This window comes from Protopterus annectens, chromosome 14.part0 (assembly GCF_019279795.1).
Source record: "Protopterus annectens isolate FY-2018-M chromosome 14.part0, PAN1.0, whole genome shotgun sequence".
Taxonomy (NCBI): Eukaryota; Metazoa; Chordata; order Ceratodontiformes; family Protopteridae; genus Protopterus; species Protopterus annectens.
The window spans coordinates 1059918885-1059942077 of NC_056748.1; the positions used below are offsets into that span (position 1 = coordinate 1059918885).

At 36.6% G+C, this 23193-nt stretch overlaps 1 long non-coding RNA gene across 1 annotated transcript in view; it reads left to right on the forward strand.

The window, feature by feature from the left end:
- The window catches only part of LOC122788825, a 158179-nt gene extending 143075 nt beyond the window's left edge, over window positions 1-15104 (forward strand). Inside the window, exon 3 of the long non-coding RNA XR_006362746.1 lies at window positions 15052-15104. This is a non-coding gene — a long non-coding RNA (uncharacterized LOC122788825). The remainder of the gene's footprint in view (window positions 1-15051) is intronic.
- The last annotated feature ends 8089 nt before the right edge of the window (window positions 15105-23193 follow it).

Below are 23193 nucleotides of genomic sequence, written 5' to 3' on the forward strand. Positions count from 1 at the left end.
CTCCACACAGAAGGCACCCCAGCCTAGGATCAAACCATCAAACCTCTTGCTGTGAGGCAGGAATGCTAACTGCTGCACCACCATGGATTTTATTTGTTTCAAATATTTTATATAAATTTGTAAGTACAATTGTTTATCACTGGTTCTTTTGTAAAACTGTATTGTCCAAATGTCTATTGCTGGTCTACAATATACACAGAAATCACAAAACAGTAGAACAGTGTTCATGCCTATTTCTGAGTGAGTGCAGTGCATTCAGAACAGCTTCATTATTATGACAAGAAAAAAACAAGTCAACAAAGGTAGTGGACTAATTTTTGGCAGATATTTAGAAACAACCTCCTGGACCACTTTGTTTTGGAGTTGACTGAGGATGTAGGTTTCTCATAGTTCAGTAATAATTGCATTACTCTATAGAGATGGTTGTGTTTACTCTACACTCCCTTTTATCAATAACCTAACATTTTGCACACTGACATCACCTGCTACCTGGTGCTATATGGAGCTACCTGGCCTACTAAGTTATCAGATGCATTAAAATCCCTAAAATTCATGTTAAATATAATTGTTGGGCTTCTAGCTGTAAACATATTTCTGGATTCCATCATATATACTAAAGCTGAGGAAACTGTTTTAGGTAACACTTCAGAGTTTTTCCTGAAAAGTTCAGTAGCTTGAAGATTTCTTAAACGAAGAATGATTCACAAAGACTGACAATGAAGGATTCTTTAGAAAATGATATCCTTCCTGAACTGTCTGTTTCATCAAAATATTCTGATTTTTAATGGAATACACCTAACATCCTGAATATAAAATGGATGAAAAGAGAACTATGCAAACAATGAAAATTCTGAATCTAATATAATGTATGAAAACAGAGGTATGCAAATCTAATATGAGTTTGTCTTTTGTCACACTAACTGTAAACTGGAACCTATTGCATATTTATAATTTCAGACTATTTTCCCAACTAAAACAATGGATTAGACTAATGTGAAACTATACTCCCTTAAAGAGCACCACAAGGATTTAATTTAAGCTAAACACATTTTCTTTTACATTGCAAAAAACAAAAGTGCCGAGTATCTATGGAACAGTATAGAACATTTGCACTTCTCAAAAGAGAAGGAACTATTTTGTAAGAAGAATACCAATGTGAAACATTGTTTAGACTAGCTTTTGTCAGGAGGAAGAGTCCTCCTATCTTGGCCAAAGTACAGTGCAACACCCTCATCAGTTCCTCCTATTTAAATATTCTAATTAAAAAATATATATATACCTTAAAGAAAGGGCAACATTAGTGTTGTGCTCTTTTTCTGAGGATGCACACTTTTTGCAGTTAAATATAAAAATAAATTATGTATATACTTAAGGTCTAACCCTGGAAAGTGAGTCTCTCTCTTTTTATAAGTAATTTAAACATTGCATTGTTCTGGTGCATTTCATTTTATAGAACACTATCTCTCTTATCATCTGAAATTTCTTGCATTGTTGTTTTAGTATCTATTGTTTTTTGCAATTAAGAAATTTTAATAGTGAAAATTATGATCCAGTTTATGTTTTCTTCTCACCATGGATAATTAAAGGTAAACTAAGCAGATGTTTAAAAGTATAGATATTTTAAATGAAAGTACTATGAAGCCTAACATTAGCTTTTGGAATGATATTCGATTACTTAGACTGTCCTTTTTAAGTACTTGATTTAAGTAAATGTAAACTACATTAAGAATTATAAAAATGGTAGAATATATGATGAAGCAATGAACATGGCAGAATATGTGATGCCATGGAATGTTTGTCAAGCTGTATGAAAATGCAGCATTATTATTTAAGAAATATTTCAGCAGTTCCACTTATCATAATATCTGATCATCACTTTTGATCAAGTTATGTTGGGATACAATTCCATTGCTATGAAGAACATGTGTCCATTGTTCGCTATTGGATTCCTTGGTAGGCTATAATTATCAAGTAAAAGATAAAAGTCATTTAGGAGATGTCTAGTGGGAACACTAGTAGTATGGGACATCTGGCAGTAGATGACATGGTTGAGGTACATGTGGAGCCAGCTGCAATGTGGGGATAGTAGAAATTTAAGTTGCAGAAGGAAGAGAGGTTTTAGTTCAAGAAGCAAAACCAAACCTGGTCCCATGATGCACAATCAGCATTCAGTATAATTGATGATAGTACAATTCTACCAAACATTGTATAGGATGCAGCTAAAAATTTCCATGTGATTCTAGGGGTCTGGGAGGGAAAACAGATATCAATGTTACAAACAGTACATATGAGTTCACATAGGATGCTAAGAAAATGGATGAATGCTAAGAAGCTATGCAAGTCAAGCTCTTTCAATGAAAAAAGGGAAAATGGGAACTATACCTAGGTGACAGGGACCTCTAAAGTGCAAATAAGAGTGAATAACACTGGGAAGGAATGACATGGTTTGAATAATAAAACACCCACAACAGATTAAATAGACACAGTTTACACTACACATAAGAAAATTGTTTTTTTTTTTTTTCTATACACAGTCGTTTGACTCAGTGGACAGCCAATAAAACAGACATTTAAAAGAGCCATCAATTAATTGAATAACTAGATGAATGGGCCAGGGCAACTTCCATAAGTTAGCTTGTTCCATATTAATAATGGCAGTGAAGGCTTATTTCTGACTTAATTGTGTTATGATTCATTATATTATGCTATGTTACTTTATGCCATGTAGTGTTATGCTGTATTATGTAGTGTCATGTTATGCAATTTATTATGCTATCTTTTATGTTGTGCTTTATGCAAGGTGATGTTGTGTCATGTCATACCATGTCCTCTGATGGTTTGTTTATTTATCTGTTAAACAGGATTCAGAAATGATCCACATGAGCCTTTTCTTAATTACCAAGAAGTACTGCCTGGTTAAGTGACTTCTACAGGGTCAAACAGTAAGGCAAATGTAGGCTAAGATAATCAAACTATGGACCATGAGAAGCAGCTTTTTAACATCCCAAAGCCTTAGTCCTCTGTATAAACTGTAGATTATATGTAAGGCATGGAAAACAGTAATTTCACCCCAAAACTGAAAAAAAAACTGTTACAGCAGTAGCTATTGACAGAGGATTATGTTAAGGACTCAGATCATAACTAACTTGTTATGGATTCCAGACATAGGCATCAGTATATTTACAATGACAGAAGACTGAAGCAAAGTTTGAAATGTGAATCTTGATATCCACCTTGAGAACACATAATAAGGATTTATGATCAAATAAATCTCTTTCATTGAAATCTGGATATCCATCTGAGAACACATAACAAGGAGTTATGATCAAATAAATCTCTTTCATTAAAATCTTGATATCCATCTGAGAACACATAACAAGGAGTTATGATCAAATAAATCTCTTTCATTAAAATCTTGATATCCATCTTGAGAACACATAACAAGGAGTTATGATCAAATAAATCTCCTTCATTAAAATCTTGATATCCATCTGAGAGCACATAACAAGGAGTTATGATCAAATAAATCTCTTTCATTAAAATCTTGATATCCATCTTGAGAACACATAACAAGATCAAATAAATCTCTTTCATTAAAATCTTGATATCCATCTGAGAGCACATAACAAGGAGTTATGATCAAATAAATCTCTTTCATTAAAATCTTGATATCCATCTGAGAGCACATAACAAGGAGTTATGATCAAATAAATATCTTTCATTAAAGTCATGATATCCATCTTAAGAACATATAACAAAGAGTTATGCTCAAATAAATCTCTTTCGTTAAAATCTTGATATCCATCTGAGAGCACATAACAAGGAGTTATGATCAAATAAATCTCTTTCATTAAAATCTTGATATCCATCTGAGAGCACATAACAAGGAGTTATGATCAAATAAATCTCTTTCATTAAAATCTGGATATCCATCTGAGAACACATAACAAGGAGTTATAATCAAATAAATCTCTTTCATTAAAATCTTGATATCCATCTGAGAACACATAACAAGGAGTTATGATCAAATAAATCTCTTTCATTAAAATCTGGATATCCATCTGAGAACACATAACAAGGAGTTATGATCAAATAAACCTCTTTCATTAAAATCTTGGTATCCATCTTGAGAACAGATAAGGAGTTATGATCAAATAAATCATCTTTCATTACAATCTTGATATCCATCTGAGAACACACAACAAGGAGTTATGATCAAATAAATCTATTTCATTAAAATCTTGATATCCATCTTGAGAACACATAACAAGGAGTTATGATCAAATAAATCTCTTTCATTAAAATCTTGATATCCATCTTGAGAGCACATAACAAGGAGTTATGATCAAATAAATCTCTTTCATTAAAATCTTGATATCCATCTTCAGAACACATAACAAGGTGTTATGAACAAATAAACCTCTTTCATTAAAATCTTGATATCCAGCTTGAGAACAGATAACAAGGAGTTATGATCAAATAAATCTCCTTCATTAAAATCTTGATATTCATCTGAGAACACACAACAAGGAGCTATGATCAAATAAATCTCTTTCATTAAAATCTTGATATCCATCTTGAGAACACATAACAAGGAGTTATGATCAAATAAATCTCTTTCATTTACATCGTGATATCCATCTGAAAACACACAAGGAGTTATGATCAAATACATCTCCCTCATTAAAATCTTGATATCCATCTGAAAACACATCACAAGGAGTTATGATCAAATAAATCTCATTCATTAACATCTTGATATCCATCTGAGAACACACAACAAGGAGTTATGATCAAATAAATCTCTTTCATTAAAATCTTGATATCCATCTTGAGAGCACATAACAAGGAGTTATGATCAAATAAATCCCTTTCATTAAAATCTTGATATCCATCTTGAGAGCACATAACAAGGAGTTATGATCAAATAAATCTCTTTCATTAAAATTTTGATATCCATCTTGAGAACAGATAACAAGGAGTTATGATCAAATAAATCTCCTTCATTAAAATGTTGATATTCATCTGAGAACACACAACAAGGAGCTATGATCAAATAAATCTCTTTCATTAAAATCTTGATATCCATCTTGAGAACACATAGCAAGGAGTTATGATCAAATAAATCTCTTTCATTAACATTGTGATATCCATCTGAAAACACACAAGGAGTTATGATCAAATACATCTCTCTCATTAAAATCTTGATATCCATCTGAGAACGCATAGCAAGGAGTTATTATCAAATAATTCTCTTTCATTAAAATCTTGATATCCATCTGAGAACAGATAAGGAGTTATGATCAAATAAATCATTTTCATTAAAATCTTGATATCCATCTGAGAACACATAACAAGGAGTTATGATCAAATAAATCTTTCATTAATTGCAGCACAGAGAGCTTGAGCTGTTTCAAAGGAAAAACATATTGAAGTGTGAAGTGCTTTATAGTTTTGGAAGGACAACGCACTCTAAAAATGGGGTATTGGCAAAGCAGGATATGCTAGATTTGTTCACATTGTATTTCTTTTGGCACTATAAGTGTACTGCAGGTAGAATTACAGCTTTAAAAGCTGTTAAACACTTCAGCCTGTCAGCACAATATTTTACAGATTTTAAAACTGTTGCCATTTCCCAGCACTGTTATATGGTGGAGGTAGTGAATACTCTTATATGACACTGGAACATAACAGTACAGAAAGGTACATAATAAAGCTTGTTATTCACCTCTTTTGACATCGGTGGTAGTGCTGCGGTAGTATTGTCACCTCATAGTAAGACGTTGTCCTGTTCGATTCTCAGCTAGAGCATCTTCTGTGTGGAGACATGCATGAATGGGCGTACCTTTGTTGAAGGTTGTGCGTCAGGGCCGGCAACTCGGCACGTAAAAATCTACTGCCAATCATTAGTGGACCGGAGTTCCATTGTGGCGACCCCTAACCGGGAAAAGCCGAAAGACACAACACAACAACAACATTCACCTCTTTTGACATCAAACAGATTCATAACATAGAGAGCTATGATCAAGTCTGTTATTGTAACCATATTATTATGTGTCCAAGACATGGATGCAAAGAAACTCACCTCAAGAGTGAAGCTCAAGAGATGAATCTTGGCATCTGTGTCGAAAATACATAATAAATGGTTATGATTAGTCAGACCTGATTATAAATTTTTGTAGAGCATGGGGTTTTATCTTGTCCATCTAGTACCAGTTACAAATTAAAAAATAAGCTCAAAGAGCTTTACCAATTTTGAAAGCTGGTCAAGCACTTAGTGAGGGCTGTTACAAAGACAGCATAGACATTTAACTGAAGGAAAGTCAGGGAAAGATGTCTTTATTGCTGCAATTTTCTCAAGAAGGAAAATATTAGGCAAGATATTCAGGGACGGGTCAGCATGAACAATGTCACTTGGCACTTAGGGGTACTTGTAGCACACTTCTGAAAATGCAGTTGCACTCAGATCTCACAATACCTATGCTTTACATAGGTTCATAAGTTCATAGATGTGTACTAGGCTAATGGCGCTGGAGCCTTTACAAGCCTAGCCCATAGGATTACCCTGGCATTACCCTGGCATTGTGCCACCCGACCTTAGTTCACAGTGCCTTTATTGAGTAGAGCCACTGGAGTGATCCCCAGGGTGAATTTTCTATTTCCCATCCACTCATCAAGATTCCTCTTGAAGAGGGCCAGTGAGATGCTCTGTTTGACATGTATGGAAAGACTATTCCATAGCATGAGCAGTCTCTGGGTTATGAACCTGTCCCTCCAACATGTTCTGTTGATTGTTGTAATGAGGTTGAGGTCTCAGGAGTGTGTGGTGGGGAAGGATTGGGATTTCTTTAGATGTAGCATTTCTAAAAGAGCTGGGTCAGACATGGCTTGGTAAGTCAAGCAGAGATCACCTCTAAATAGGCGTTATGAGACAGAGAATAGTTGGAGTTTTTTGAGTCTGTCCATACAGGACAAGTGTTTATGGGCTAGGATCCTCTTTGTGAGGTACTTTTGTGGCCTCTCCAGTTGTTGCAGGTGTCTAGTGAGGCACATGCTAAATGGGCATTGTACTCTATGATTGGCCTAATGAGGGAAGAGTAGAGGGAGACAATGACCTCTTTCTTCTTGAAGGCAAAATCCTTAGTAATGAGATGTGCCACATAGAAGAATTTTCTGACCATAGTGGCCATGTGGTGGTCAAAAGAGAGGTTAATGTCAACCTGTGTTCCCAGATCTCTTATAATGCCTTCTGTGTTCAGTGGACTACCATCAAAGTGGTAATTCATAGGAACCGGGTTTTTTCCAAAGGGGATGATGACACATTTTTTGGTATTGAGCTTAGGGCCATGGTTCTGACACCAGTTGTTGGTCTCAGTGAGGCTTTTCTGTAGGATGTCGACATCACTAGGGAGTTAATAATAGCTCCCAACTATTTATCTTTTTTTCTGATTTTAGAGTGTAATAATGGAGCTCCATGCACTAGAAGGTTGTCTTTTAATGACTTTGGAGCCTAATAAGTGTGCTGCATGTACTAACTGGAGTATGGAATAACAATATGGAAACCCTGGACATCCTCACTCCTCCACCTCCCCCAATCAAAGAAACCATAGTCAAAAACCTTTCCAAAGCAAACTTCAAACTACTTGCATTCGAAGTGGAAAGCTTCACTATTCCCTTGCAGAAGGATAATCAATCCAGGATGTGGAATCCTACACCAAGGCACTCTATATGCATCTTCAGGATTGCATGGACCATGCTATCCCAAATAAAACCAAGACACCTTCCTCAAGCAAAAAGAAACCAGTCTGGTGGACCCCGGCCATAAGCAAACGTTACAATAAAAGGAGGAGACTTATACAAAAAAAAGGCCAAATCTCAAGTAGAAAAATCATCCCTGATCAGCATTAGTAAGAAATTGAGGGCCCTCATCAAGTCAACTAAAGCTAATTTTGAAAAGAAAGTTGCCAAGGATAACCATAATGCCTTCTATGGCTACATCAAAAACCTAAATGGCAACGCTCAGGTCTGTTCTGAGCTAGTACAAAATGGAACAAAATACACTGAACCTACTGACATTGCCAACAACTTGGCTGACAGGTTCAGTGCAAATCCCCCCCCCCCCATCACCACCTACAGGGCCTATTACCATTCTAGGGAATTGTGTAAGTCCAATTATTACTGATACGTTGGTTAACAAGGCTCTATTTAAAGCTAAAAACACTGCCTCCATGGGACCAGATGGTGTCCCAGGCTGTGTCATACGTGAGTTCCAAAAGGAATTAACCCCGCATCTTAATACCCTGTTCAGTCTCAGCCTCTCCACAGGATATGTGCCCATAGAATGGCGCATGGCAATGGTGGTCCCCCTACACAAGGGTGGGGCTACAACTGACCCTGGGAACTACCGACCAATAAGCCTGACCAGTCTGATCTGTAAGGCTATGGAGCGAATCATTATGGAACTCATAAATGGAAAGATTGGGAACCTCCAGTCGCTGGATCCCGCACAGTTCGGCTTCGTCAAGGGCAGATCATGCCTCCTGAACCTGGTTTATTTCTTTGAGACAGTTACTCAGGCTATAGATAGGGGAAAGGAGGTACGCACAGCTTACCTTGACCTTGCTAAAGCATTTGACACCGTTCCCATTCAGGTATTATTGATAAGCTCACCAGCCTGGGCATAAACCCTTACATCACAAGATGGATTGCAAACTGGTTCTCAGACAGATCCCATAAAGTAAGAGTAGTGGGATCTATGTCCGAATCCAGACCAGTAACGAGTGGTGTGCCTCAGGGCTCTGTCCTGGGGCCCCTCCTGTTTGGCATATACTTCTCAGAAGTACAGGCAAGCATGGAAGGGCTGTGCCTGACTAAGTTTGTGGACGACTGCAAACTGGGTGCTATAATAGAGTCTCCGGCCAACATGGAGATCCTCCAGAAGGGCCTAAATGAGACTGATGCATGGTGTCAAAGCCATGGTCTCAAGCTAAATGCAAAAAAATGTGTAGTAATCCCCTTTGGAAAAAACAGAGTACCCGCAAACCACAACATAGGAGGTAATCCCCTGAAATCTGAAGAAGAAATAAGGGATCTAGGGACCCAAGTAGATAGTCAGCTTTGCTTTGATAACTATGTTGCCAAAGTGGTTAGAAAATCCTTCTATGTGACCCATCTGACCATGAAAGGGTTCACATCAAGATCTAAGGATGTAATGGTGCCCCTCTACTCTTCCCTCATCAGACCCATTATTGAGTACAATGCACCAATTGGAATGTACCTGGCTATACATCTCCAGCAGCTGGAGACACCACAAGGGTACCTAACCAAGAGGATTACTGGCCACAAACAGTTGCCCTATGCAGCACGATTGAAAAAGCTAAGACTGTTCTCTGTTGCATACCGCTTTCTCAGAGGCGATCTCTGTCTAATGTACAGAGCCATGTCCAACCCAGAATTGTTGAACATGCTCCATCTTAGCAAAACCAAATCTACTCGAGCTACACGCTCTAGGGATATAAACCTCAACACAACAATGAATAGAACATGCTGGAGGGATAGATTCCCCTTGCAGAGACTTCCCTTACTATGGAAGAGGGTCCCGATCTACATAAGGCAGAGCCCCTCACTATCACTCTTCAAGAGGAACCTTGATGAATGGATGGGTAACAGAAAGTTCACACCGGGGATCACACCAACAGCACTACTAGATAGGGGACAAGGGTACTAGCTGCAAGTACAAGGGTCTAGGGAACTACTAAAGGGGCGGTGAATACCGCACAACGTGGCTGGGCTAATATATGCCTTCAGGCAGATAGCCCAGTACCAACCTATGAACCTGTTGTTGAGGTAAGGTATTTAGCCTTGTCCCCCATTGTTGAGGTAAGTTATTTAACCTTGTCCCCCATTGTTGAGGTAAGGTATTTAGCTTTATCCCCCATTGTTGAGGTAAGGTATTTAGCCTTGTCCCCCATTGCTGAGGTAAGGTATTTAGCCTCGTCCCCCATTGTTGAGGTAAGGTATTTAGCCTTGTCCCCCATTGTTGAGGTAAGGTATTTAGCCTTGTCCCCCATTGTTGAGGTAAGGTATTTAGCCTTACTCCCCATTGTTGTGGGAAGGTATTTAGCCTTATTCCCCGTTGTTGTGGGAATGTATTTAGCCTTATCCCCCATTCTTGAGTCAAGGTATTAAGAGTCTGGCTGTACACACAAAAAGCAGCCAAAATGCAGTGCACCTCTAATCGATCAGCAGTTTTAAACGCTGTTAGTTCATATGGCAACACTTTTTTTTAAACTGCTAGTTCACCAGGGTTGCTAAAACTGTGGGAAATGAGTCAAGAAATCCATTCAGCTTGGCATTGTATCAAAGGCTGAAATGGGTCCATGTGGTTAACTGACAGTAGATGTGTTCAGCACTTAGCAATCAACAGACTAAAGCATGCAGTCATATATGAAAACAAAGTAGTCTGTGCAGGATGTGAAGGCCTTTTTGAAGGGAATTATCACTCAGGCATAAGGCAGAATACGTGGAGCATTTAGTGTATCACAAGTCATATACCTGCCTGCACAAACAGGTTGTTGTGACTTTAATGTTTAAACTTCACTATTAACATGGAGTATTATGATCAGGTCTCACATCTCTGACCATAATCAAGTTGTTATCTGCTTCAGACATGAACAGAGTGGAATGAAGCTTGAGAAGTGAGTATTGACATCTATGCCATGAATATATTACAAGTTAGTTATAATGATCATACAGCCCCACTATTAATGATTTGTACTAAATGGAGCTTTAGCTACTCAAATATACTACTGGTTACAGAAATAGCTATAGGAGTGCAAATATACTACTGGTTATAGAAATAGCCATTAGAGTACAAATATACTACTGGTAACAGAAATAGCTATAGGAGTGCAAATATACTACTGGTTACAGAAATAGCTATAGGAGTGCAAATATACTACTGGTTATAGAAATAGCCATTAGAGTACAAATATACTACTGGTAACAGAAATAGCTATAGGAGTGCAAATATACTACTGGTTACAGAAATAGCTATAGGAGTGCAAATATACTACTGGTTATAGAAATAGCCATTAGAGTACAAATATACTACTGGTTACAGAAATTGCTATAGGAGTGCAAATATACTACTGGTTATAGAAATAGCCATTAGAGTACAAATATACTACTGGTTACAGAAATAGTTATAGGAGTGCAAATATACTATTGGTTACAGAAATAGCTATAGGAGCGCAAATATGCTACTGGTTACAGAAATAGCTATAGGAGTGCAAATATACTACTGGTTACAGAAATAGCTATAGGAGTGCAAATATACTACTGGTTACAGAAACAGCTATAGGAGTGCAAATATACTACTGGTTACAGAAATAGCTATAAGAGTGCAAATATACTACTGGTTACAGAAATAGCTATAAGAGTGCAAATATACTACTGTTTACAGAAATAGCTATAGGAGTGCAAATATACTACTGGTTACAGAAATGGCTATAGTTGTGCAAATATACTACTGGTTATACAAATAGCCATTAGAGTACAGATATACTACTGGCTACAGAAATAGCTACAGGAGTGCAAATACACTACTGGTTACAGAAATAGCTAGAGGAGTGCAAATATACTACTGGTTATACAAATAGCCATTAGAGTACAAATATACTACTGGTTACAGAAATAGCTATAGGAGTGCAAATATACTACTGGTTACAGAAATAGCTATAGGAGTGCAAATGTACAACTGGTTACAGAAATAGCTATAGGAGTGCAAATATACTACTGGTTACAGAAATAGCTATAGGAGTGCAAATATACTACTGGTTACAGAAATAGCTATAGGAGTGCAAATATACTACTGGCTACAGAAATATCTATAGGAGTGCAAATATACTACTGGTTACAGAAATAGCTATAGGTGTGCAAATATACTACTGGCTACAGAAATAGCTATAGGAGTGCAATATACTACTGGTTACAGAAATAGCTATAAGAGTGCAAATATACTACTGGTTACAGAAATAGCTATAGGAGTGCAAATGTACTATTGGCTACATAAATAGGTATAAAAGTGCAAATATACTACTGGTTACAGAAATAGCTATAGGAGTGCAAATGTACTATTGGCTACAGAAATAGGTATAAAAGTGCAAATATATTACTGGTTACAGAAATAGCTATAGGAGTGCAAATATACTACTGGTTACCGAAATAGCTATAGGAGTGCAAATATACTACTGGTTACAGAAATAGCTATAGGAATGCAAATATACTACTGGTTGCAGAAATAGCTATAGGAGTGCAAATATACTACTGGTTACAAAAATAGCTATTAGAGTACAAATATACTACTGGTTGCAGAAATAGCTATAGGAGTGCAAATATACTACTGGCTACAGAAATAGCTATAGGAGTGCAAATATACAACTGGTTACAGAAATAGCTATAGGAGTGCAAATATACTACTGGTTACAGAAATAGCTATAGGAGTGCAAATATACTACTGGCTACAGAAATAACTATAGGAGTGCAAATATACAACTGGTTAAAGAAAGAGCTATAGGAGTGCAAATATACTACTGGCTACAGAAATAGCTATAGGAGTGCAAATATACAACTGGTTACAGAAATAGCTTTTAGAGTACAAATATACTACTGGCTGCCGAAATAGCTATAGGAGTGCAAATATACTACTGGTTACAGAAATAGCTATAAGAGTACAAATATACTACTGGCTACAGAAAATAGGTATAAAAGTGCAAATATATTACTGGTTACAGAAATAGCTATAGGAGTGCAAATATACTACTGGTTACAGAAAGAGCTATAGGAGTGCAAATATACTACTGGTTACAGAAATAGCTATAGGAGTGCAAATTGTATTAGAGCTAGGAAAATACTTACTGTGCCACATATTCAGCACCAGGAAGCTTCCTGCTGATGAACAGACAACTTTAAAAGGTAGTATACACTGTGCACAGCTACATGTTGTGTGTGTGTGTGTGTGTGTGTGTGTGTGTGTGTGTGTGTGTGTGTGTGTGTGTGTGTGTGTGTGTGTGTGTGTGTGTGTGTGTGTGTGTGTGTGTGTTTGTGTGTATGTGTGAGTGATTGTGTGTGTGTCCACGTTATTATTGGTTTAAGTTAATTTTTAGGTCTTTACAGCACTCTTGCCACATTTGATACTAAATCAAGTGACTAACAAATAATCATTGCAGTAAATGTATTTGCCAGGGGCAGATGGTGCAGAAACTGCTTCATGTTTCAGAACTGTCATGTTGCAAATTGGTTGCAAGGTATATGTCTGCACTTTCACTGGTGGTGTCCAGCTTGCTGCAATGGGGGCATCATGGTGGTTTTGCACTTTGTGGAAGAAGCATGAATCTACAGATTGTGTTTGAAAGAACCTACATGTGATGAGAGTTTCTAGGCATGCTGTGGACAACAAAGCACTATGTGTAGTCTGACGGAGGCACCACATGTGATGAGAGTTTCTAGGCATGCTGTGGACTATGAAGTACTGTGTGTAGTCTGATGGAGGCACCAGTATCCCCCTGCCTTTCACTGTCTGAATTTTTTTGTTTTCAATCTTGAGATTTTCCAGAAGTATTTTAGCGTATTGTTCACTTTGTTCTTCAAGAGAGGACAATGTGGTATCAGCAACAACATGCAGGCTAGCCCTTTCCTAGGTATCACAATGCTGCCATTGTCTAAATAACTACCCATGATGTATTTATTTGGGATCACTATTTTGGAACCTGCTTTAGCCTCTGGACTATACCAAAAAAAATGAATTTCGATCTGTTCTGCATAAATACTAGCTATTTCCTGTTTCAGCATTTTGACAATTGATTGAGGTTAGTTTGTAGGAGGTTGAGAATAGCTGGCAGCATGTCTAACCTTGATGGTTGATGTAGACACCATAAGGTCATCTACATATAGGATTTGCTGAAGGCTTGCTAGGGAAGGATGGAGACTGTTAGTGTAGATGAAAAAAATTGGCTCCGAAGGCTTTCCCATAGTGATGAGCAAAAGAAATGAGGCAGAGAGAGACCTAGGTTAAATTGGAATGTTCCATCCTTTAGTTTGGTAAATTAAAAAGAAAACAATGTAAGCTTCAGTAATATCTCATGCTGACATGATTATTAGCTTCCTTTTAAATTGTATAAAATAATGACTAGATTAAGCAATAAAATTCAGAGATAAGAAAAGGACAGTGAGGTGCAATTTCATGTACTAAACAGGACTCATTTAATATACTAAACAGGATTAATCTGAACTTTACTAAATGGTTAATGCTTGTTTCATTTATCTTTCCATGTTGAACTCATAATAAAGATATTGTACTCTCTAAGAGGGATATGTTATCATAAAATGTCAAGTTACATGTTTCTAAAAGTTCTGTCAGAGGGATATATTATCATAAAATGCCAATTTACATGTTTCTAAAAGTTCTGTCTTACTTACTAGATAACTAGAAACCCCGCAACATTTTTCTTTCTAACAAAGTTACTAGACAATTGGATTTGCTCAAATCAAGGACAGCAAAGTGTACTTCAAAAAGATTGCTCTTTTGGAGAACACTTCCTGTATTCCCATGGTAACCTGCTCCATTACAGCAGAAACAGTAAGCTCTATTCCCAAAATGGCATACATGCCATAAATGTCGGCCTCTCCCCATTAAAACTTGAATATATTATTCCACATACAAGCACAATTATATTTTCATTATGAATAATTGGTTATCATCACAATTTAATACAAAATCTGGTTCTAGTAAAGACTTAAATGCATTTTTTAGAGTTTACAGTGGCATAGATTCAAAATGCAAATAGTGTAGGTATGACGTGATTGAAGGAAAAGGGATGCCATTCTTTTCAAATAATGATGACAATGGATGACATAATATTAAAGGGTCATGTCTATCACAGCACTGCTGAGCATGGAGTGCTGTCTGTGTTGGTTAGAACCATAAATCTGTGTATATGTATTTGTATGTGTTCAAAGGTATTTTTCTCTTGTTGTATTTTTCCTTGACAGGTGTCAAGAAGGCTATTCTGGTGACCGCTGCCAGGTTTACTTGTTGCCAAGAAGTATGTCTTAACTTTTTTGTTATCTTTCTTTGAGCTTACCTTTGCTTTTCCTTTAACCCTGCCCTGCCTGACCTCACCCAAAAGCCAACATATATTCTCCTACTGTATTACCCCTTAATGCTTTATTAACACCTTCTATAGCACTCAACGGTGCAAAGACTGATTGGCATGTTTTATACGCATCATTATTCATCTGTCTGTCACATTTTGGTTTTCTTTCAGAATGAAAAATGTATTTGTTACTTCTGTTGCTATATCCTTTAACCTGAATTATGAATAATAAACAGAGGTGTGTGGCTTTAAGTAAATACTGACATTTTAATAAATGTTCCTTGAAGCACTTCATTTTGTATGATGAAGATAATATCTTATTTACATGGTTGTAGCTTAGTCTCTTCCATCAAAACCTATGTACTTTCTCAAACCATAATAGACAAGAAGTACATTTTCATTAAATGATAAGATGCAACCCATGTCTTATATTATTAAAGTTAGTATGTCTATGGGATCAAAACATTTGAAGCTGTTTAGGGTTCTGACTTAGGTGGATAAAAGATTGGAACTGACATAAATATGTATTTATATATAAAATTACCATTCTATTTCTCTGTCTTGATAGATAAATATTATTTGCATTTTAAGCTGTCTTACAGAAAGCTATGTTTTGAATCAAGAACTCAGGAAAAATTTTATACAGTTGAAGTACAGAAGAGATTAGAACTAAAAACATGTTTAAATATTGCATTAGCTTGATTCATTCTCTTATTGTTTTAATCAGTGAGCCTTTTTTTCCTAAATGTAGATAAAAATTATGCTGGTCAGTTCTGTACAGAAAAATGTAAATGCAATATATTACTTAGAAATATATATTAATTGATAGATTTAATGTAACCATAGCTGTTACAGTATTTTCTGCTGTATTTATGTTTCTGTATTTAGTTGTACATTTTAGACTTGCTCTAGGTTATTATTATTATTATCACCATCTTCATGTATAAATGTCTTCTGAGCAGTCTCAATTAAATTATCGTTTACTTCCATTTTACCAAAGCAATAGTCCGTTTGACAGAGTGATGCAGTTGGCTGCATGCACATACCCCAGCAGTTACACATAATCACAATAGTCATAATATGCTGTACAGCTATGAACATATAATGTTTGTTAGGAGATTGCATGTTTTATTCACTTGGTAAAAGCTAAACTTTCTGATTAATCACACACACACACTTGGGGTATAGAACTGACAATATACACTGTATACTGAATGTCATAAATTCAACAAAATTCCATAAAATGTAGCAGGAATTATTATATAGAGCTGAAAGTTGCCACTCATGAATGCCTAAGTACATATTGATATAATCAGACAAGATTTAACTTGAGTACTCATCTCCATCTTTGTTTTACCTCATAGTGCAACAATTCAGTAACTGGGTCATGGGGGTGCCAACAGCCTTTCACCTCACTCGACATATACCACATTTTACAGGCTGCATTCCTTGCAACTCTGTTTTTCAGAAGGAATTCCACATTTCTCAGTATATTGTGCTTTAGGTACTTCCAGGATATTAGTCCTGTACTTGAAGGATGTATAATTATGAGGGCATCTTGATTTCAAGCTCTCTTTGTTTCTCTATCTCTCTGTCTCTTTCTGTTTGTCTATATTGCTATATGTGTTTGCATGTAATCAGTTTTAAAGTACCTTAGTTTCTTTAAGGATTGGCCATTGGAAAGATTGGACAGATTTTGTTTCAGGAATAATTTATGGGATATATGTATATAAATACATATATTCATATATATTTATCTTATATGTACATTTTAAAATTGTACCCATTTGTTAACATTTTATAAAACAGTTTTTATGTTTGTTTTTGCCTGATCTTTGCACCTTCTTTCTTCCAAGCAGCTGTGAACTTGAAACTTAAAAGAAATGACAATTTCTTCAATATGTTTTGTGGGACATATTTTTTAACACCTATTAACAACTGTGTACTAATGTGACTGTCTGATCAGTTGTTGTGTGTTATTATCCAAATGGAAGGATTGCGAAGTGCATTTATTATGTCATTTGCATCAGCTGTTTTAGGGTATGACTGCCATACATTTCAACAGAAACTTACATATGCAGTCTCAAAAAGCATATTTTTTTATAGTGAAGTAATGCTTTTCTGAGTAATAGATGTGAACATTTTCAATTATAGCCATGCAGACTGCTATGTAATAATTCTACAAGATCTTTTGTGGCATAACATGCAGAATTCTTTTTTTTTTTTACTTTAAAAAGTACATTACAGAAACATTTCGATTTATATACCATTTTGATTGGTAGTTTAACAGTTACATGTATGATAGTTGCTACCAGTGCAGATTATAATTGATTTATGTTACAGTATCACTTGTGTTTTGCTTTCACTTAATAATAGGTCATGTGCATATGCTAAAAAAAAAATTAGTTAAGCATTAGAAAAATAACATCCGCAAAGGATTTTTGACATCGCTTCCAAATACTTATTAGCAGTTCTGTTGTACAGTAGTAACAGCACTGTAGCAGGCAGTCACGTTTTTCCTAAGGTGACCTTTATCTGCAGTCTTACCTAGCAGGATTCTATACCTGTAACATGGTTCACAATATGTGTAAAGCTTCAGTCTGCTTCAGCTCGCTCCTGCATTTCACCTCTAGTATTTGTGCTTTACTTTTATACTGTTCCATGAAAAAAGGCAGCTGTCATGTTAAAAACAACAAAATTCTAATGTGAAACAAAATTCAGAACAGTGGAAATGAATGTGATTGTGTGTACTACCACAATCTGTTCTTATTTTATGCAGTGGATGACAGAATTTTTATTTTTAAAAACAGTCTTGGGATGTTTTAGTATTACTGCAAACTGTTGCTTAAAGAGCTTGCATTGAACGTTTACATTTTCATTGAAAATGACTGTTATTTGTCACAAGCTTTACAGTGTACCTGTGATAGGATTTGTGCAAACCTAAAGTATTTCAGGGTGGTACAGTGAATAACATTGCTGGCTCATAGGTCTTCATTATCCGGTTCAGTTCTTCTCTCGGGTGCCTTGGCTATGCATTCCCTTCCATTGCCTGTGTGGGGTTTAACTGGCTTACTTACTTGCTGTCTACAATCTAAAGACAAGTTCAGCTGACTATTGAAGTGCTGATCCTCCAAACTGCAAAAAGGTTGTATGGGGGAATCACTAATGCTTGTGTCTGCATGTGAGTGAATCTGTTTTGTGTTTGTGCACACGTTTGTAATTCCTCATGTGTGTGTGTGTGTGTGTGTGTGTGTGTGTGTGTGTGTGTGTGTGTGTGTGTGTGTGTGTGTGCACGTGCACATGGGTTGTGTGAATGTGTATGCACATGTGTGTGTTTGTGCATGTGAGTGTGTATGTGTAGCATGTGTGCAGTTGTGTGTTGCATGTGTGTGTGAATTTGCATTTCTGCAGTTGTGTGTGCAAGAGTGTGTACAGTTTTTGCGTGTGTGTGTGTGTGTGTGTGTGTGTGTGTGTGTGTGTGTGTGTGTGTGTGTGTGTATAAATGTGCGTGTGTGTGTGTGTGTGTGTGTGTGTGTGTGTGTGTGTGTGTGTGCGTGCACCTGTATGTGTAGGGGTGTGTGTATGTGTGCGTGCATCTGTATGTGTAGGGCTGTGTGTGTGCATGCATGTGTATACATTTATCTGCATAGGTGTGAGCACAGTTTTGTGTGTGTGTGTGTGTGTGTGTGTGTATGTGTGTGTGTGTGTGTGTGTGTGTGTGCGCGCGTGCGCGCACGTGTGTGTGTGTGTGCATGCGCGCACGCACGTGTGTGTGTGTGTGTGTGTGTGTGTGTGTATGTCTCTGTGTGCAGTTTTATACATATACATGTGTAGGTGTGTACACGTTGTGTGTGTATATGTAGGTGTGTTTACAGCATTGTGATTGTGTATGCATAGTTGTGTGTATAGTTGAGTGTGTCTGAGTGTTGATGTGTGTATCTTTATGTGTAGGTGTGTGCACAGTTGTGTGTATGTTTGAGTAGGTATGTGTGTGTGTGTGTGTGTGTGTGTGTGTGTGTCTGTCTGTCTGTAAAAAAAAAAAACACTGTATAGGCAGAATGAAGGTTACCAAAAACCAGCTTCTTTAGTGAAAAACTGCTTTATTGTCACTTTTGTCTCAAAGAGACTTCTTCAGAATAAAATTCATCACAGAATCAAGTTCAGAAATTTATTAAGAATATTAATGATCTGAATTTTTGAAATTCACACTGAGTGATGTTGGACTGAAGGTAAACTTCCTAGACCTTACGTTAACATGGAATATGTCTAAGGGGAAGTTCACTAGTGAAGTTTATAGAAAGGCTAATTTTGTTAATGGGTGTCTTCACTATTCAAGTAACCAGCCAAAATTTATGAAAAACAATATACCTAAGGGGCAGTTTATTCGAGCATCTTGGATGTCTTCTGAAGATGAAAGTTTTAATAAGGTGGTTGACGTTATTAAAAACATGTTTTTGAAAAGGGGATAAGCTAAGGATATGTTAGATTTGTTTGGCTGAGGAGATACAAGGATTTTTTACCCATTTTGTTGAATGGATTTATTCCTAAATCCAACAGAGGCTATACTACTACTATCGGTAATTTAGACACATATGGATTATCTTGTTGTTTAGACATTACGGTCGATAGAAGTAGTATTACTTCTATTATCAAAAAAAACTGGAACATTCTGAGAGGGAATTTAGATTTAATAAAAATAATTGGACAAAAACCTAGTTTTGTATATAAAAACACTTACAATATAAAAAGAACATTACATACAGATTTGTCCTGTATTTTTTCAGCTGTTTCTAGTTCTAAAGACAAAGGTATGTACAAATGTGTGGTTCGTCATTGTTGCAAATACACATTGGAAGGCCCTTATATTGAGCCACACCATTTGCACAAAACCATTCCAATTGATGGAGTTTATAACTGCAAGACACAAGGGGTAGTGTATATCGCTGTATGTTCTTGTTTTTATGAATTTTATATTGGGATGTCTACTAGGTGTCTGAATAAAAGGATTAGGGAACACTTATATTGCATTAGAACTAAAAATTCTAACAATGCTTTGTATAAACATACACTTAAGTGTTCTGGTTTTAAAAAAAATGTTTTCCATATTGGAAAAAGTTCCTATGAGTTTGAGAGGGGTAGTTTTAAAAATACAATAGAACTGAGGGAAACGTTATGGCAACTAAAATTAGAGGCTGACAAATTGCCTGGTATGGATTAAACAATAAACATTAAGTGTTTTTATAGGACAGGAGGTTAAAAGTACGCAAAAGGTTTCAGATTAAGTGTATGTCCCTTTAAATGAAAAGTTTTAATTAATGTATTTAGAAGTGTTGATTGACTTATTTTGGAAGGTATATAATGGGGATTTTATGTGATGAGTTTTATTCTGAAGAAGTCTCTTTGAGATGAAAGCGACAATAAAGCAGTATTTCGCTAAAGAAGGTGGTTTTTGCTATTGGTGACTCTTATTCTGCCTATATAATGTTTTTTTGTTTTGTGGTTCTATTTGCTGCTGAATCCATTTTGGACTTTTTCTGTGATTACTAGTGTGTGTGTCTGTGTCTGTGTCTATTTCTGTTTTTATACGTGCATGTGTGCACAGTCGTGTGTGTGTGTGTGTGTGTGTGTGTGTGTGTGTGTGTGTGTGTGTGTGTGTGTGTGTGTTATACTAGAATCCCATCCAGGAGTGATTTCTCTGCCCTGTACCTGTAAAACTCTGGCTCCTCCATGATCCTGATCTGCACAAAGAGGCTAATCAAAAAATCGATACCTGCTTGAATAAAATATTGCGAGCCTTTTTGTTTCACAGTTGAAAAGCTATCTTAGTTGAAACTGAAGTGGTTAGGAGAGTAATCACCGAGTTATATTTTATATATATGAGAATAACAGATTGTTTAACAGAGGATATCAGTATACATTCATTACATTTCCTTCAAAGTGCAGTCATTCAGTATATTTTATTTTACATTTGTTAACCGGGGGTGTCTGACTGAGCCAAAAAGGCCCTTTTTCAGCAGAGGCCCGGAGAGAAGTTCCACACAGAAAAATTACAGGTACATTTAGATATTTAGACATGGTCAGTATACACACAAATTACAACAGACATGGATTTACAGTGGTATGCAGCACATCAACAGTTACAGTGGAGAGAACAAACAAGAACATATTAATTTAAAAATAAAGGTAATTAATAGATTTGTGGTGTACAGCTGAAATTTGAAACATAGGTAGAATTCATACATAGTACACAGGTACAGTACATACATTGTACATTAGCCAGTGTTTGTGAGTAAGAGTGAAAACTATTATTAAGTACTCTAGGTTTAGTATGTGTACATTATCTGCTTTCACTAGCCTGGGGTGCAGTCATGGCACTGCCAACTTTGCTTGAGATGTTGCCTAATGAAGTTTTTAAAAAAGGCTTTGGGTGATGTGTTTTATATGCTAGTGGGGAGAGAGTTCCATTTTTTAGCCACTGAACTACTATATAGTGTGTCTCCAAAGCTATTGTAGCTGTTGGCGACTTCTAGTAGTAGTTTGCTTGATGATCTAAGAGGCCTTTTGGCTGAGTGATGTTGTACTAGGTTTTTGAGGGCAGAACACTTATTGGGAAGGTAATAGAATGACAGAGGCAGAGGAGATTGTATGTTAGCAGGTTGAGCAGTTCAAGCCAGTGAAGCTGTCTCAAAGCAGTACAGTGATGAATTCTATATGAGCAATTTGCAGGAAAGTGGACAATTCTGTTATAGCAGGTTTCCATTTTGCTTAGTTTTAGATTAGTCAGAATGGGAGATGCATAGAGTAGAGTGGATACAAGTTGGGTGTGAGCAATGGCTGATCTTGTGTTGTTCGTAAGAAATGGTTTGATATGGTAGAGCGATCCCAGTTTGGAGTGTACTTTTTTAATAGTTAAGTTGAGATGACTATCAAATTTTAGGTGGGAGTCTATGGTTATTCCCAATAGCTTAGCCTGTGCCACTGGAGCAATTGGAGTAGCATTTGTGGAGTAGATAGTGAATTGACTGTTATCAGTGTTTTTTGTTAGAACTGGTTATAATCATAAGCTGACTTTTATTTGGATTGAGGATAAAATGGACTTTGGTAAGGTAGTTCTCAATGTCAGAGAATGCTAGCTGAGTTGTTAGCAGGAGGGTGGGAATGTTTTGTGCAGCACAGATTAAGGTAGTATCCTCTGCATAGTGAGTGATAGATGCATGCTGTGTGGAGGTATGGAGGTCATTTGTGAAGATTGTGAATAGTAGTGGTCCTAAGATAGAACCGTGTGGGACTCCTATAGTTATGTGCAGCTGAAGAGAGAGAGAATTTTCCCAGTTCACAGCCTGGTACCTGTCAGTTAAGTAGCTTTGAATCAGGTAATAGTGGAATTTGATAGGTGATATTGGTTTAGTTTGTTTAGCAAGATTTGGTGCGAGACTGTGTCAAATGCTTTGGACATATCCAAAAAAAGAGTTGACACCTGCAGGCCTTCATTTTTTAGATGGTTTATTGTGTATGTGAAGCAGAGGAGGGCTGTAGTGGTACTATGGGCAGGTCTGAAAACATGTTGAGTTGGTGACAGGATGTTGCTATCTATGAGATATTTTAGCACCTGTGTATGGATGCATTTTTCTAGGATTTTGACCACGGGGGATAGTATAGCAATGGGTCTGAAGTTATTAAGTTCAGTGCAGGTCCCGCCTTTATATATGGGTGTAACATAGGATATTTTGCAGAGTTTTGGCACATAGTTTTCAACAATTGATCTGTTTATGAGAGTGGAAATTGGGATAGCAATAGCATCTGCTGTGAGTTTCAAGAAATAGCTGGGGAGTAGGTCAGCTGCTGTTGTTGAGGTTTTTAGTTTGGAGAGCATGCTTTTGATTGAAGTGGTGGAAACTGTTTTGAGGGCAAAGCTTGTATTAGTGTTATTTGTGTTGGGAGGGATAGTGAGGTTGGAACTGTCCTGTGATACTAAGGATAGAATTGAGTTAAAAATGTGGGAGGTGAATTGTATTTCTATGGGAACTTTAGTGTCAAG